This window comes from Taudactylus pleione, unplaced genomic scaffold, assembly GCF_031769625.1.
Source record: "Taudactylus pleione unplaced genomic scaffold, aTauple2 ptg000085l, whole genome shotgun sequence".
Classification (NCBI taxonomy): domain Eukaryota; kingdom Metazoa; phylum Chordata; class Amphibia; order Anura; family Myobatrachidae; genus Taudactylus; species Taudactylus pleione.
This window is the reverse complement of record NW_028284487.1, coordinates 1,945,075-1,962,527: the sequence shown is the minus strand read 5'-3', so window position 1 is coordinate 1,962,527 and position 17,453 is coordinate 1,945,075. Positions and strand designations below refer to the sequence as shown.

Here is a 17,453-nt window from a genome sequence, read left to right as displayed (position 1 = left end):
GTTTCACTGGGGATTGAACCCAGGCCCTTCCATGAGTAAATCAGATGTGATAACCCTTACACTATGAAACCAAGATGAGTGGACCATGGGTGGCCAAGTTTGTATGGCCAGAAATGTGCATGATCACTTTGTTACCAATTTATTATACAATAACAAAATAAATTGAAACTTCTTTAGTTCTTTTAATCAGTTGTTTGCTCTATTATGATAGTTTTTTATGGTTGAAAGCTAAAAGTTTTTAAGATAAAATGTATTCTCATTAGCAGTGAAGAAACAGTTTGTAAGTGAACAAACAACATATTTCACATTGGGCAGTAGCAGGAAAGCCTTCCTTAAAGTATACCTGTTGGTATAGGTCATTATTAATAAATATGATTTCACTGGGGATTAAACCCAGGACCTTCTGTGTGTAAAGCAGTTGTGATAACCACTACACTATGAAACCAAGATGGAGGCTGTTCTCACATGGTTGGTCAAACTTGCAAGATCAAAAATTTTAGTTAAAACTTAGTAAAGAGTAATGAGCACAATGTCAAATAAACCTGTATATATCTATTTCAAATGAACATTTTACAAAGTTTTTCAAGCTAATAATATTTATATTTGAAAAAAATCTGCATTATTTCTAGCAACTTGAACATTTGTATTCTACTGACATGAGATTTAACAAGATTGTCTTGCTATGTATTTTCTTGCCTTTTTATCAAGAGCTGCTTGCATATTTTGGGAAGACTGTAGAAATAAAATGCCTTTTAATGACATAATTCAAGTATACTGCTTAAAAAAAACTTGTAGGATAACAAAAATACTACCATTCCAAATGTTAAATTTATCATCATTTTTGCTAAACTTGCAGATAAAAATTAGACATTTCTGTTTTCATTGAAAACAGATGACCTAAGAGTGAATGTTATATAACAACATATGATTGCAGCTTCTAATGTATAAACTTGATCACGCCAACGCTCTGCAGCATTGGATGGTTACTGGCATTGTCAGGTGAAAATTGAAGTACTGGGAAAAATGGCTACATGGAGATACTGGGTTGAGTGGCATCTTTTTCAATGGTTGGGAAAACAGTAGTTAGAAATGATGCTACAACTCATATGTTAGCTTTAAATAGAAAAAAACGACACTTTGTTACCAATCTCTTTTACAACAACAAAATAAATTGAAACTTCTTTAGTTCTTTAATCAGTTGTTTGCTGTATTATGTTATTTTTTATGGTTAAAAGCTAAATGATTTTAGGATAAAATGTATTCTCATTAGCAGAGAGAGAACAGAGTTTATAATTGAACAAACAACACATCTAACATTGGATGTTAGCAGGAAAGGCTTCTTAAAAGTGGACCAGATGAATAAGTTCAGTATTGACAAATCTGGTTTCACTGGGGATTGAACCCAGGACCTTCCGTGAGTAAAGCAAATGTGATAACCCTTACACAATGAAACCAAGATGGGTGGATGATGGCTGGCCAAGTTTGTATGATCACAAATGTGCATGATCATTTTGTTACCAATTTATTATACAATAACAAAATAAATTTAAACTTCTTTAGTTCTTTAATCAGTTGTTTGCTCTATTATGATAGTTTTTTATGGTTGAAAGCAAAATGTTATTAAGATAAAATGTATTCTCATTAGCAGTGAAGAAACAGTTTGTAAGTGAACAAACAACATATTTCACATTGGGCAGTAGCAGGAAAGCCTTCCTTAAAGTATACCTGTTGGTATAAGTCATTATTAATAAATTTGATTTCACTGGGGATTGAACCCAGGACCTTCTGCGTGTAAAGCAGATGTGATAACCACTGCACTATGAAACCAAGATGGAGGCTGTCCTCACATGGTTGGTCAAACTTGCAAGATCAAAAATTTTAGTTAAAACTTAGTAAAGAGTAATGAGCACAATGTCAAATAAACCTGTATATATCTATTTCAAATGAACATTTTACAAAGTTTTTCAAGCTAATAATATTTATATTTGAAAAAAATATGCATTATTTCTAGCAACTTGAACATTTGTATTCTACTGACATGAGATTTAACAAGATTGTCTTGCTATGCATTTTCTTGCCTTGTTATCAAGAGCTGCTTGCATATTTTGGTAAGACTTTGTAGAAATAAAATGCCTTTTAATGACATAATTCAAGTATACTGCTTAAAAAAAACTTGTAGGATAACAAAAATACTACCATTCCAAATGTTAAATTTATCATCATTTTTGCTAAAATTGCAGATAAAAATTAGACATTTCTGTTTTCATTGAAAACAGATGATCTAAGAGTGAATGTTATAATACAACATAATATGATTGCAGCTTCTAATGTATTAATGTATTAACTTGATCACACCAACGCTCTGCAGCATTGGATGGTTGCTGGCATTGCCAGGTGAAAATTGAAGTACTGGGAAAAATGGCTACATGGAGATACTGGGTTGAGTGGCATCTTTTTCAATGGTTGGAAAACAGTAGTTAGAAATGATGCTACAATTCATATGTTAGCTTTAAATAGAAAAAAACGACATTTTGTTACCAATCTCTTTTACAATAACAAAATAAATTGAAACTTCTTTAGTTCTTTAATCAGTTGTTTGCTGTATTATGATAGTTTTTATGGTTAAAAGCTAAATGATTTTAGGATAAAATGTATTCTCATTAGCAGAGAAAGAACAGAGTTTATAATTGAACAAACAACACATCTAACAATGGATATTAGCAGGAAAGGCTTCTTAAAAGTGGACCAGATTGAATAAGTTCAGTATTGACAAATCTGGTTTCACTAGTGATTGAACCCAGGACCTTCCATGAGTCAAGCAGATGTGATAACCCTTACACTATGAAACCAAGATGGGTGGATGTTGGGTGGCCAAGTTTGTATGATCACAAATGTGCATGATCACTTTGTTACCAATTTATTATACAATAACAATATAAATTGAAACTTCTTTAGTTCTTTAATCAGTTGTTTGCTCTATTATGATAGTTTTTTATGGTTGAAAGCTAAATGTTTTTAAGATAAAATGTATTCTCATTAGCAGTGAAGAAACAGTTGGTAAGTGAACAAACAACATATTTCACATTTGGCAGTAGCAGGAAAGCCTTCCTTAAAGTATACCTGTTGGTATAGGTCATTATTAATAAATATGATTTCACTGGGGATTGAACCCAGGACCTTCTGCGTATAAAACTGATGTGATAACCACTACACTATGAAACCAAGATGGAGGCTGTTCTCACATGGTTGGTCAAACTTGCAAGATCAAAAATTTTAGTTAAAACTTAGTAAAGAGTAATGAGCACAATGTCAAATAAACCTGTATATATCTATTTCAAATGAACATTTTACAAAGTTTTTCAAGCTAATAATATTTATATTTGAAAAAAATATGCATTATTTCTAGCAACTTGAACATTTGTATTCTACTGACATGAGATTTAACAAGATTGTCTTGCTATCTATTTTCTTGCCTTGTTATCAAGAGCTGCTTGCATATTTTGGTAAGACTTTGTAGAAATAAAATGCCTTTTAATGAAATAATTCAAGTATACTGCGTAAAAAAACTTGTAGATTAACAAAAATACTACCATTCCAAATGTTAAATTTATCATCATTTTTGCTAAACTTGCAGGTAAAAATTAGACATTTCTGTTTTCATTGAAAACAGATGACCTAAGAGTGAATGTTATAATACAACTTAACATGATTGCAGCTTCTAATGTATTAACTTGATCACACCAACGCTCTGCAGCATTGGATGGTTGCTGGCATTGTCAGGTAAAAATTGAAGTACTGGGAAAAATGGCTACATGGAGATACTGGGTTGAGTGGTACCTTTTTCAAAGGTTGGGAAAACAGTAGTTAGAAATGATGCTACAATTCATATGTTAGCTTTAATTAGAAAAAAATGACACTTTGTTACCAATCTCTTTTACAATAACAAAATAAATTGAAATTTCTTTAGTTCTTGAATCAAATGTTTGCTGTATTATGATATTTTTTATGGTTAAAAGCTAAATGAATTTAGGATAAAATGTATTCTCATTAGCAGAGAAAGAACAGAGTTTATAATTGAACAAACAACATATCTAACATTGGATATTAGCAGGAAAGGCTTCTTAAAAGTGGACCAGTTGAATAAGTTCAGTATTGACAAATCTGGTTTCACTGGGGATTGAACCCAGGCCCTTCCATGAGTAAAGCAGATGTGATAACCCTTACACTATGAAACCAAGATGAGTGGACCATGGGTGGCCAAGTTTGTATGGCCAGAAATGTGCATGATCACTTTGTTACCAATTTATTATACAATAACAAAATAAATTGAAACTTCTTTAGTTCTTTTAATCAGTTGTTTGCTCTATTATGATAGTTTTTTATGGTTGAAAGCTAAAAGTTTTTAAGATAAAATGTATTCTCATTAGCAGTGAAGAAACAGTTTGTAAGTGAACAAACAACATATTTCACATTGGGCAGTAGCAGGAAAGCCTTCCTTAAAGTATACCTGTTGGTATAGGTCATTATTAATAAATATGATTTCACTGGGTATTAAACCCAGGACCTTCTGCGTGCAAAGCAGATGTGATAACCACTACACTATGAAACCAAGATGGAGGCTGTTCTCACATGGTTGGTCAAACTTGCAAGATCAAAAATTTTAGTTAAAACTTAGTAAAGAGTAATGAGCACAATGTCAAATAAACCTGTATATATCTATTTCAAATGAAAATTTTACAAAGTTTTTCAAGCTAATAATATTTATATTTGAAAAAAATATGCATTATTTCTAGCAACTTGAACATTTGTATTCTACTGACATGAGATTTAACAAGATTGTCTTGCTATGTATTTTCTTGCCTTGTTATCAAGAGCTGCTTGCATATTTTGGTAAGACTTTGTAGAAATATACTGCTTAAAAAAAACTTGTAGGATAACAAAAATACTACCATTCCAAATGTTAAATTTATCATCATTTTTGCTAAACTTGCAGATAAAAATTAGACATTTCTGTTTTCATTGAAAACAGATGATCTAAGAGTGAATGTTATAATACAACATAATATGATTGCAGCTTCTAATGTATTAACTTGATCACACCAACGCTCTGCAGCATTGGATGGTTGCTGGCATTGTCAGGTGAAAATTGAAGTACTGGGAAAAATGGCTACATGGAGATACTGGGTTGAGTGGCATCTTTTTCAACGGTTGGGAAAACAGTAGTTAGAAATGATGCTACAATTCATATGTTAGCTTTAAATAGAAAAAAACTACACTTTGTTACCAATCTCTCTTACAACAACAAAATAAATTGAAACTTTTTTAGTTCTTTAATCAGTTGTTTGCTGTATTATGTTATTTTTTATGGTTAAAAGCTAAATGATTTTAGGATAAAATGTATTCTCATTAGCAGAGAAAGAACAGAGTTTATAATTGAACAAACAACACATCTAACATTGGATGTTAGCAGGAAAGGCTTCTTAAAAGTGGACCAGTTGAATAAGTAAAGTATTGACAAATCCAGTTTTACTGGGGATTGAACCAAGGACCTTCCACGAGTGAAGCAGATGTGATAACCCTTACACTATGAAACCAAGATGAGTGGACAATGGTTGGCCAAGTTTGTATGATCAGAAATGTGCATGATCACTTTGTTACCAATTTATTGTTCAATAACAAAATAAATAGAAATTTCTTTAGTTCTTTAATCAGTTGTTTGCTCTATTATGATAGTTTTTTTATGGTTGAAGGCTAAATGTTTTTAAGATAAATTGTATTCTCATTAGCAGTGAAGAAACAGTTTGCAAGTGAACAAACAACATATTTCACATTGGGCAGTAGCAGGAAAGCCTTCCTTATAGTATACCTGTTGGTAGAGGTCATGATTAATAAATTTGATTTCACTGGAGATTGAACCCAGGACCTTCTGTGTGTAAAGCAGGTGTGATTACCACTACACTATGAAACCAAGACGGAGGCTGTACTTACATGGTTGGTCAAACTTGCATGATCAAAAATTTCAGTTAAAACTTAGTAAAGAGTAATGAGCACAATGTCAACTAAACCTGTATATAGCTATTTCAAATGAAACATTTTACAAAGTTTTTCAAGCTAATAATATTTATATTTGAAAAAAATATGCCTTATTTCTAGCAACTTGTACATTTGTATTCTACTGACAAGAGATTTAACAAGATTGTCTTGCTATGTGTTTTCTTGCCTTGTTATCAAGAGCTGCTTGCATATTTTGGTAAGACTTTGTAGAAATAAAATGCCTTTTAATGACATAATTCAAGTATACTGCTTAAAAAAACTTGTAGATTAACAAAAATACTACCATTCCAAATGTTAAATTTATCATCATTTTTACTAAACTTGCAGATAAAAATTAGACATTTCTGTTTTCATTGAAAACAGATGACTTAAGAGTGAATGTTATAATACAACATAACATGATTGCAGCTTCTAATGTATTAACTTGATCACACCAACGCTCTGCAGCATTGGATGGTTGCTGGCATTGTCAGGTAAAAATTGAAGTACTGGGAAAAATGGCTACATGGAGATACTGGGTTGAGTGGCATCTTTTTCAAAGGTTGGGAAAACAGTAGTTAGAAATGATGCTACAATTCATATGTTAGCTTTAAATAGAAAAAAACGACACTTTGTTACCAATCTCTTTTACAATAACATAATAAAATGAAATTTCTTTAGTTCTTGAATCAGATGTTTGCTGTATTATGATATTTTTTATGGTTAAAAGCTAAATGAATTTAGGATAAAATGTATTCTCATTAGCAGAGAAAGAACAGAGTTTATAATTGAACAAACAACATATCTAACATTGGATATTAGCAGGAAAGGCTTCTTAAAAGTGGACCAGTTGAATAAGTTCAGTATTGACAAATCTGGTTTCACTGGGGATTGAACCCAGGCCCTTCCATGAGGATAGCAGATGTGATAACCCTTACACTATGAAACCAAGATGAGCGGACAATGGGTGGCCAAGTTTGTATGATCAGAAATGTGCATGATCACTTTGTTACCAATTTATTATACAATAACAAAATAAAATGAAACTTCTTTAGTTCTTTTAATCAGTTGTTTGCTCTATTATGATAGTTTTTTATGGTTGAAAGCTAAAAGTTTTTAAGATAAAATGTATTCTCATTAGCAGTGAAGAAACAGTTTGTAAGTGAACAAACAACATATTTCACATTGGGCCGTAGCAGGAAAGCCTTCCTTAAAGTATACCTGTTGGTATAGGTCATTATTAATAAATATGATTTCACTGGGGATTGAACCCAGGACCTTCTGCGTGTAAAGCAGTAGTGATAACCACTACACTATGAAACCAAGATGGAGGCTGTTCTCACATGGTTGGTCAAACTTGCAAGATCAAAAATTTTAGTTAAAACTTAGTAAAGAGTAATGAGCACAATGTCAAATAAACCTGTATATATCTATTTCAAATGAACATTTTACAAAGTTTTTCAAGCTAATAATATTTATATTTGAAAAAAATCTGCATTATTTCTAGCAACTTGAACATTTGTATTCTACTGACATGAGATTTAACAAGATTGTCTTGCTATGTATTTTCTTGCCTTGTTATCAAGAGCTGCTTGCATAATTTGGGAAGACTGTAGAAATAAAATGCCTTTTAATGACATAATTCAAGTATACTGCTTAAAAAAAACTTGTAGGATAACAAAAATACTACCATTCCAAATGTTAAATTTATCATCATTTTTGCTAAACTTGCAGATAAAAATTAGACATTTCTGTTTTCATTGAAAACAGATGACCTAAGAGTGAATGTTATATAACAACATATGATTGCAGCTTCTAATGTATAAACTTGATCACACCAACGCTCTGCAGCATTGGATGGTTACTGGCATTGTCAGGTGAAAATTGAAGTACTGGGAAAAATGGCTACATGGAGATACTGGGTTGAGTGGCATCTTTTTCAATGGTTGGGAAAACAGTAGTTAGAAATGATGCTACAATTCATATGTTAGCTTTAAATAGAAAAAAACGACACTTTGTTACCAATCTCTTTTACAACAACAAAATAAATTGAAACTTCTTTAGTTCTTTAATCAGTTGTTTGCTGTATTATGTTATTTTTTATGGTTAAAAGCTAAATGATTTTAGGATAAAATGTATTCTCATTAGCAGAGAAAGAACAGAGTTTATAATTGAATAAACAACACATCTAACATTGGATGTTAGCAGGAAAGGCTTCTTAAAAGTGGACCAGATGAATAAGTTCAGTATTGACAAATCTGGTTTCACTGGGGATTGAACCCAGGACCTTCCATGAGTAAAGCAAATGTGATAACCCTTACACTATGAAACCAAGATGAGGGGACCATGGGTGGCCAAGTTTGTATGATCAGAAATGTGCATGATCACTTTGTTACCAATTTATTATACAATAACAAAATAAATTGAAACTTCTTTAGTTCTTTTAATCAGTTGTTTGCTCTATTATGATAGTTTTTTGCGTTTGAAAGCTAAAAGTTTTTAAGATAAAATGTATTCTCATTAGCAGTGAAGAAACAGTTTGTAAGTGAACAAACAACATATTTCACATTGGGCAGTAGCAGGAAAGCCTTCCTTAAAGTATACCTGTTGGTATAGGTCATTATTAATAAATATGATTTCACTGGGGATTGAACCCAGGACTTTCTGCGTGCAAAGCAGATGTGATAACCACTACACTATGAAACCAAGATGGAAGCTCTTCTCACCTGGTTGGTCAAACTTGCAAGATCAAAAATTTTAGTTAAAACTTAGTAAAGAGTAATGAGCACAATGTCAAATAAACCTGTATATATCTATTTCAAATGAACATTTTACAAAGTTTTTCAAGCTAATAATATTTATATTTGAAAAAAATATGCATTATTTCTAGCAACTTGAACATTTGTATTCTACTGACATGAGATTTAACAAGATTGTCTTGCTATGTATTTTCTTGCCTTGTTATCAAGAGCTGCTTGTATATTTTGGTAAGACTTTGTAGAAATAAAATGCCTTTTAATGACATAATTCAAGTATACTGCTTAAAAAAAACTTGTAGGATAATAAAAATACTACCATTCCAAATGTTAAATTTATCATCATTTTTGCTAAACTTGCAGATAAAAATTAGACATTTCTGTTTTCATTGAAAACAGATGATCTAAGAGTGAATGTTATAATACAACATAATATGATTGCAGCTTCTAATGTATTAACTTGATCACACCAATGCTCTGCAGCATTGGATGGTTGCTGGCATTGTCAGGTGAAAATTGAAGTACTGGGAAAAATGGCTACATGGAGATACTGGGTTGAGTGGCATCTTTTTCAACGGTTGGGAAAACAGTAGTTAGAAATGATGCTACAATTCATATGTTAGCTTTAAATAGAAAAAAACGACACTTTGTTACCAATCTCTTTTACAACAACAAAATAAATTGAAACTTCTTTAGTTCTTTAATCAGTTGTTTGCTGTATTATGTTATTTTTTATGGTTAAAAGCTAAATGATTTTAGGATAAAATGTATTCTCATTAGCAGAGAAAGAACGGAGTTTATAATTGAATAAACAACACATCTAACATTGGATGTTAGCAGGAAAGGCTTCTTAAAAGTGGACCAGATGAATAAGTTCAGTATTGACAAATCTGGTTTCACTGGGGATTGAACCCAGGACCTTCCATGAGTAAAGCAAATGTGATAACCCTTACACTATGAAACCAAGATGAGGGGACCATGGTTGGCCAAGTTTGTATGATCAGAAATGTGCATGATCACTTTGTTACCAATTTATTGTTCAATAACAAAATAAATAGAAATTTCTTTAGTTCTTTAATCAGTTGTTTGCTCTATTATGATAGTTTTTTTATGGTTGAAGGCTAAATGTTTTTAAGATAAATTGTATTCTCATTAGCAGTGAAGAAACAGTTTGCAAGTGAACAAACAACATATTTCACATTGGGCAGTAGCAGGAAAGCCTTCCTTATAGTATACCTGTTGGTAGAGGTCATGATTAATAAATTTGATTTCACTGGAGATTGAACCCAGGACCTTCTGTGTGTAAAGCAGGTGTGATTACCACTACACTATGAAACCAAGACGGAGGCTGTACTTACATGGTTGGTCAAACTTGCATGATCAAAAATTTCAGTTAAAACTTAGTAAAGAGTAATGAGCACAATGTCAACTAAACCTGTATATAGCTATTTCAAATGAAACATTTTACAAAGTTTTTCAAGCTAATAATATTTATATTTGAAAAAAATATCCCTTATTTCTAGCAACTTGTACATTTGTATTCTACTGACAAGAGATTTAACAAGATTGTCTTGCTATGTGTTTTCTTGCCTTGTTATCAAGAGCTGCTTGCATATTTTGGTAAGACTTTGTAGAAATAAAATGCCTTTTAATGACATAATTCAAGTATACTGCTTAAAAAAACTTGTAGATTAACAAAAATACTACCATTCCAAATGTTAAATTTATCATCATTTTTACTAAACTTGCAGATAAAAATTAGACATTTCTGTTTTCATTGAAAACAGATGACTTAAGAGTGAATGTTATAATACAACATAACATGATTGCAGCTTCTAATGTATTAACTTGATCACACCAACGCTCTGCAGCATTTGATGGTTGCTGGCATTGTCAGGTAAAAATTGAAGTACTGGGAAAAATGGCTACATGGAGATACTGGGTTGAGTGGCATCTTTTTCAAAGGTTGGGAAACAGTAGTTAGAAATGATGCTACAATTCATATGTTAGCTTTAAATAGAAAAAAACGACACTTTGTTACCAATCTCTTTTACAATAACATAATAAAATGAAACTTCTTTAGTTATGATATTTTTTATGGTTAAAAGCTAAATGAATTTAGGATAAAATATATTCTCATTAGCAGAGAAAGAACAGAGTTTACAATTGAACAAACAACATATCTAACATTGGATATTAGCAGGAAAGGCTTCTTAAAAGTGGACCAGTTGAATAAGTTCAGTATTGACAAATCTGGTTTCACTGGGGATTGAACCCAGACCCTTCCATGAGTAAAGCAGATGTGATAACCCTTACACTATGAAACCAAGATGAGTGGACAATGGGTGGCCAAGTTTGTATGATCAGAAATGTGCATGATCACTTTGTTACCAATTTATTATACAATAACAAAATAAATTGAAACTTCTTTAGTTCTTTAATCAGTTGTTTGCTCTATTATGATAGTTTTTTTACGGTTGAAAGCTAAATGTTTTTAAGATAAATTGTATTCTCATTAGCAGTGAAGAAACAGTTTGTAAGTGAACAAACAACATATTTCACATTGGGCAGTAGCAGGAAAGCCTTCCTTATAGTATACCTGTTGGTAGAGGTCATGATTAATAAATTTGATTTCACTGGGGATTGAACCCAGGACTTTCTGCGTGTAAAGCAGATGTGATTACCACTACACTAAGAAACCAAGACGGAGGCTGTTCTTACATGGTTGGTCAAACTTGCAAGATCAAAAATTTTAGTTAAAACTTAGTAAAGAGTAATGAGCACAATGTCAAATAAACCTGTATATATCTATTTCAAATGAACATTTTACAAAGTTTTTCAAGCTAATAATATTTATATTTGAAAAAAATATGCATTATTTCTAGCAACTTGAACATTTGTATTCTACTGACATGAGATTTAACAAGATTGTCTTGCTATGTATTTTCTTGCCTTGTTATCAAGAGCTGCTTGCATATTTTGGTAAGACTTTGTAGAAATAAAATGCCTTTTAATGACATAATTCAAGTATACTGCTTAAAAAAACTTGTAGGATAACAAAAATACTACCATTCCAAATGTTAAATTTATCATCATTTTTGCTAAACTTGCAGATAAAAATTAGACATTTCTGTTTTCATTGAAAACAGATGATCTAAGAGTGAATGTTATAATACAACATAATATGATTGCAGCTTCTAATGTATTAACTTGATCACGCCAACGCTCTGCAGCATTGGATGGTTGCTGGCATTGTCAGGTGAAAATTGAAGTACTGGAAAAAATGGCTACATGGAGATACTGGGTTGAGTGGCATCTTTTTCAACGGTTGGGAAAACAGTAGTTAGAAATGATGCTACAGTTCATATGTTAGCTTTAAATAGAAAAAAACGACACTTTGTTACCAATCTCTTTTACAACAACAAAATAAATTGAAACTTCTTTAGTTCTTTAATCAGTTGTTTGCTGTATTATGTTATTTTTTATGGTTAAAAGCTAAATGATTTTAGGATAAAATGTATTCTCATTAGCAGAGAAAGAACAGAGTTTATAATTGAACAAACAACACATCTAACATTGGATGTTAGCAGGAAAGGCTTCTTAAAAGTGGACCAGTTGAATAAGTACAGTATTGACAAATCTGGTTTCACTGGGGATTGAACCCAGGCCCTTCCATGAGTAAAGCAGATGTGATAACCCTTACACTATAAAACCAAGATGAGTGGACAATGGGTGGCCAAGTTTGTATGATCAGAAATGTGCATGATCACTTTGTTACCAATTTATTATACAATAACAAAATAAATTGAAACTTCTTTAGTTCTTTAATCAGTTGTTTGCTCTATTATGATAGTTTTTTTATGGTTGAAGGCTAAATGTTTTTAAGATAAAATGTATTCTCATTAGCAGTGAAGAAACAGTTTGTAAGTGAACAAACAACATATTTCACATTGGGCAGTAGCAGGAAAGCCTTCCTTATAGTATACCTGTTGGTAGAGGTCACGATTAATAAATTTGATTTCACTGGGGATTGAACCCAGGACCTTCTGCGTGTAAAGCAGATGTGATTACCACTACACTATGAAACCAACACGGAGGCTGTTCTTACATGGTTGTTCAAACTTGCATGATCAAAAATTTTAGTTAAAACTTAGTAAAGAGTAATGAGCACAATGTCAAATAAACCTGTATATATCTATTTCAAATGAACATTTTACAAAGTTTTTCAAGCTAATAATATTTATATTTGAAAAAATAAGCATTATTTCTAGCAACTTGAACATTTGTATTCTACTGACATGAGATTTAACAAGATTGTCTTGCTATGTATTTTCTTGCCTTGTTATCAAGAGCTGCTTGCATATTTTGGTAAGACTTTGTAGAAATAAAATGCCTTTTAATGACATAATTCAAGTATACTGCTTTAAAAAAACTTGTTGGATAACAAAAATACTACCATTCCAAATGTTAAATTTATCATCATTTTTGCTAAACTTGCAGATAAAAATTAGACATTTCTGTTTTCATTGAAAACAGATGATCTAAGAGTGAATGTTATAATACAACATAACATGATTGCAGCTTCTAATGTATTAACTTGATCACACCAACCCTCTGCAGCATTGGATGGTTACTGGCATTGTCAGGTGAAAATTGAAGTACTGGGAAAATGGCTACATGGAGATACTGGGTTGAGTGGCATCTTTTTCAAAGGTTGGGAAAACAGTAGTTAGAAATGATGCTACAATTCATATGTTAGCTTTAATTAGAAAAAAATGACACTGTTACCAATCTCTTTTACAATAACAAAATAAATTGAAACTTCTTTAGTTCTTTAATCAGTTGTTTGCTGTATTATGATATTTTTTATGGTTAAAAGCTAAATGATTTTAATATAAAATGTATTCTCATTAGCAGAGAAAGAACAGAGTTTATAATTGAACAAACAACACATCTAACATTGGATATTAGCAGGAAAGGCTTCTTAAAAGTGGACCAAATTGAATAAGTTCAGTATTGACAAATCTGGTTTCACTGGGGATTGAACCCAGAACCTTCCATGAGTAAAGCAGATGTGATAACCCTTACACAATGAAACCAAGATGGGTGGATGATGGGTGGCCAAGTTTGTATGATCACAAATGTGCATGATCATTTTGTTACCAATTTATTATACAATAACAAAATAAATTTAAACTTCTTTAGTTCTTTAATCAGTTGTTTGCTCTATTATGATAGTTTTTTATGGTTGAAAGCAAAATGTTTTTAAGATAAAATGTATTCTCATTAGCAGTGAAGAAACAGTTTGTAAGTGAACAAACAACATATTTCACATTGGGCAGTAGCAGGAAAGCCTTCCTTAAAGTATACCTGTTGGTATAAGTCATTGTTAATAAATTTGATTTCACTGGGGATTGAACCCAGGACCTTCTGCGTGTAAAGCAGATGTGATAACCACTACACTATGAAACCAAGATGGAGGCTGTCCTCACATGGTTGGTCAAACTTGCAAGATCAAAAATTTTAGTTAAAACTTAGTAAAGAGTAATGAGCACAATGTCAAATAAACCTGTATATATCTATTTCAAATGAACATTTTACAAAGTTTTTCAAGCTAATAATATTTATATTTGAAAAAAATATGCATTATTTCTAGCAACTTGAACATTTGTATTCTACTGACATGAGATTTAACAAGATTGTCTTGCTATGCATTTTTTTGCCTTGATATCAAGAGCTGCTTGCATATTTTGGTAAGACTTTGTAGAAATAAAATGCCTTTTAATTACATAATTCAAGTATACTGCTTAAAAAAAACTTGTAGGATAACAAAAATACTACCATTCCAAATGTTAAATTTATCATCATTTTTGCTAAAATTGCAGATAAAAATTAGACATTTCTGTTTTCATTGAAAACAGATGATCTAAGAGTGAATGTTATAATACAACATAATATGATTGCAGCTTCTAATGTATTAATGTATTAACTTGATCACACCAACGCTCTGCAGCATTGGATGGTTGCTGGCATTGTCAGGTGAAAATTGAAGTACTGGGAAAAATGGCTACATGGAGATACTGGGTTGAGTGGCATCTTTTTCAATGGTTGGAAAACAGTAGTTAGAAATGATGCTACAATTCATATGTTAGCTTTAAATAGAAAAAAACGACACTTTGTTACCAATCTCTTTTACAACAACAAAATAAATTGAAACTTCTTTAGTTCTTTAATCAGTTGTTTGCTGTATTATGTTATTTTTTATGGTTAAAAGCTAAATGATTTTAGGATAAAATGTATTCTCATTAGCAGAGAAAGAACAGAGTTTATAATTGAACAAACAACACATCTAACATTGGATGTTAGCAGGAAAGGCTTCTTAAAAGTGGACCAGTTGAATAAGTACAGTATTGACAAATCTGGTTTCACTGGGGATTGAACCCAGGCCCTTCCATGAGTAAAGCAGATGTGTTAACCCTTACACTATAAAACCAAGATGAGTGGACAATGGGTGGCCAAGTTTGTATGATCAGAAATGTGCATGATCACTTTGTTACCAATTTATTATACAATAACAAAATAAATTGAAACTTCTTTAGTTCTTTAATCAGTTGTTTGCTCTATTATGATAGTTTTTTTATGGTTGAAGGCTAAATGTTTTTAAGATAAAATGTATTCTCATTAGCAGTGAAGAAACAGTTTGTAAGTGAACAAACAACATATTTCACATTGGGCAGTAGCAGGAAAGCCTTCCTTATAGTATACCTGTTGGTAGAGGTCACGATTAATAAATTTGATTTCACTGGGGATTGAACCCAGGACCTTCTGCGTGTAAAGCAGATGTGATTACCACTACACTATGAAACCAACACGGAGGCTGTTCTTACATGGTTGTTCAAACTTGCATGATCAAAAATTTTAGTTAAAACTTAGTAAAGAGTAATGAGCACAATGTCAAATAAACCTGTATATATCTATTTCAAATGAACATTTTACAAAGTTTTTCAAGCTAATAATATTTATATTTGAAAAAATAAGCATTATTTCTAGCAACTTGAACATTTGTATTCTACTGACATGAGATTTAACAAGATTGTCTTGCTATGTATTTTCTTGCCTTGTTATCAAGAGCTGCTTGCATATTTTGGTAAGACTTTGTAGAAATAAAATGCCTTTTAATGACATAATTCAAGTATACTGCTTTAAAAAAACTTGTTGGATAACAAAAATACTACCATTCCAAATGTTAAATTTATCATCATTTTTGCTAAACTTGCAGATAAAAATTAGACATTTCTGTTTTCATTGAAAACAGATGATCTAAGAGTGAATGTTATAATACAACATAACATGATTGCAGCTTCTAATGTATTAACTTGATCACACCAACCCTCTGCAGCATTGGATGGTTACTGGCATTGTCAGGTGAAAATTGAAGTACTGGGAAAATGGCTACATGGAGATACTGGGTTGAGTGGCATCTTTTTCAAAGGTTGGGAAAACAGTAGTTAGAAATGATGCTACAATTCATATGTTAGCTTTAATTAGAAAAAAATGACACTGTTACCAATCTCTTTTACAATAACAAAATAAATTGAAACTTCTTTAGTTCTTTAATCAGTTGTTTGCTGTATTATGATATTTTTTATGGTTAAAAGCTAAATGATTTTAATATAAAATGTATTCTCATTAGCAGAGAAAGAACAGAGTTTATAATTGAACAAACAACACATCTAACATTGGATATTAGCAGGAAAGGCTTCTTAAAAGTGGACCAAATTGAATAAGTTCAGTATTGACAAATCTGGTTTCACTGGGGATTGAACCCAGAACCTTCCATGAGTAAAGCAGATGTGATAACCCTTACACAATGAAACCAAGATGGGTGGATGATGGGTGGCCAAGTTTGTATGATCACAAATGTGCATGATCATTTTGTTACCAATTTATTATACAATAACAAAATAAATTTAAACTTCTTTAGTTCTTTAATCAGTTGTTTGCTCTATTATGATAGTTTTTTATGGTTGAAAGCAAAATGTTTTTAAGATAAAATGTATTCTCATTAGCAGTGAAGAAACAGTTTGTAAGTGAACAAACAACATATTTCACATTGGGCAGTAGCAGGAAAGCCTTCCTTAAAGTATACCTGTTGGTATAAGTCATTGTTAATAAATTTGATTTCACTGGGGATTGAACCCAGGACCTTCTGCGTGTAAAGCAGATGTGATAACCACTACACTATGAAACCAAGATGGAGGCTGTCCTCACATGGTTGGTCAAACTTGCAAGATCAAAAATTTTAGTTAAAACTTAGTAAAGAGTAATGAGCACAATGTCAAATAAACCTGTATATATCTATTTCAAATGAACATTTTACAAAGTTTTTCAAGCTAATAATATTTATATTTGAAAAAAATATGCATTATTTCTAGCAACTTGAACATTTGTATTCTACTGACATGAGATTTAACAAGATTGTCTTGCTATGCATTTTTTTGCCTTGATATCAAGAGCTGCTTGCATATTTTGGTAAGACTTTGTAGAAATAAAATGCCTTTTAATTACATAATTCAAGTATACTGCTTAAAAAAAACTTGTAGGATAACAAAAATACTACCATTCCAAATGTTAAATTTATCATCATTTTTGCTAAAATTGCAG

General features: G+C 31.4%; 13 non-coding genes across 13 annotated transcripts; all 13 read right to left on the bottom strand.

The window, feature by feature from the left end:
* Positions 1-372: 372 nt before the first annotated feature.
* On the bottom strand, positions 373-445 carry TRNAV-UAC (transfer RNA valine (anticodon UAC)). Its single transcript has one exon. It is a non-coding gene; the product is annotated as a tRNA-Val (tRNA).
* Positions 446-1,754: 1,309 nt separating this feature from the next.
* On the bottom strand, positions 1,755-1,827 carry TRNAV-UAC (transfer RNA valine (anticodon UAC)). The gene has a single exon. It is a non-coding gene; the product is annotated as a tRNA-Val (tRNA).
* A 1,322-nt stretch (positions 1,828-3,149) lies between these two features.
* Positions 3,150-3,222, bottom strand: TRNAI-UAU (transfer RNA isoleucine (anticodon UAU)). Its single transcript has one exon. It is a non-coding gene; the product is annotated as a tRNA-Ile (tRNA).
* A 1,314-nt stretch (positions 3,223-4,536) lies between these two features.
* TRNAA-UGC (transfer RNA alanine (anticodon UGC)) lies at positions 4,537-4,609 on the bottom strand. Its single transcript has one exon. It is a non-coding gene; the product is annotated as a tRNA-Ala (tRNA).
* Positions 4,610-5,895: 1,286 nt separating this feature from the next.
* On the bottom strand, positions 5,896-5,968 carry TRNAV-UAC (transfer RNA valine (anticodon UAC)). Its single transcript has one exon. It is a non-coding gene; the product is annotated as a tRNA-Val (tRNA).
* Positions 5,969-7,283: 1,315 nt separating this feature from the next.
* On the bottom strand, positions 7,284-7,356 carry TRNAV-UAC (transfer RNA valine (anticodon UAC)). Its single transcript has one exon. It is a non-coding gene; the product is annotated as a tRNA-Val (tRNA).
* Positions 7,357-8,666: 1,310 nt separating this feature from the next.
* On the bottom strand, positions 8,667-8,739 carry TRNAA-UGC (transfer RNA alanine (anticodon UGC)). The gene has a single exon. It is a non-coding gene; the product is annotated as a tRNA-Ala (tRNA).
* Positions 8,740-10,054: 1,315 nt separating this feature from the next.
* Positions 10,055-10,127, bottom strand: TRNAV-UAC (transfer RNA valine (anticodon UAC)). Its single transcript has one exon. It is a non-coding gene; the product is annotated as a tRNA-Val (tRNA).
* A 1,290-nt stretch (positions 10,128-11,417) lies between these two features.
* Positions 11,418-11,490, bottom strand: TRNAV-UAC (transfer RNA valine (anticodon UAC)). Its single transcript has one exon. It is a non-coding gene; the product is annotated as a tRNA-Val (tRNA).
* A 1,314-nt stretch (positions 11,491-12,804) lies between these two features.
* On the bottom strand, positions 12,805-12,877 carry TRNAV-UAC (transfer RNA valine (anticodon UAC)). Its single transcript has one exon. It is a non-coding gene; the product is annotated as a tRNA-Val (tRNA).
* A 1,311-nt stretch (positions 12,878-14,188) lies between these two features.
* Positions 14,189-14,261, bottom strand: TRNAV-UAC (transfer RNA valine (anticodon UAC)). Its single transcript has one exon. It is a non-coding gene; the product is annotated as a tRNA-Val (tRNA).
* Positions 14,262-15,583: 1,322 nt separating this feature from the next.
* TRNAV-UAC (transfer RNA valine (anticodon UAC)) lies at positions 15,584-15,656 on the bottom strand. The gene has a single exon. It is a non-coding gene; the product is annotated as a tRNA-Val (tRNA).
* A 1,311-nt stretch (positions 15,657-16,967) lies between these two features.
* TRNAV-UAC (transfer RNA valine (anticodon UAC)) lies at positions 16,968-17,040 on the bottom strand. The gene has a single exon. It is a non-coding gene; the product is annotated as a tRNA-Val (tRNA).
* Positions 17,041-17,453: the final 413 nt, after the last annotated feature.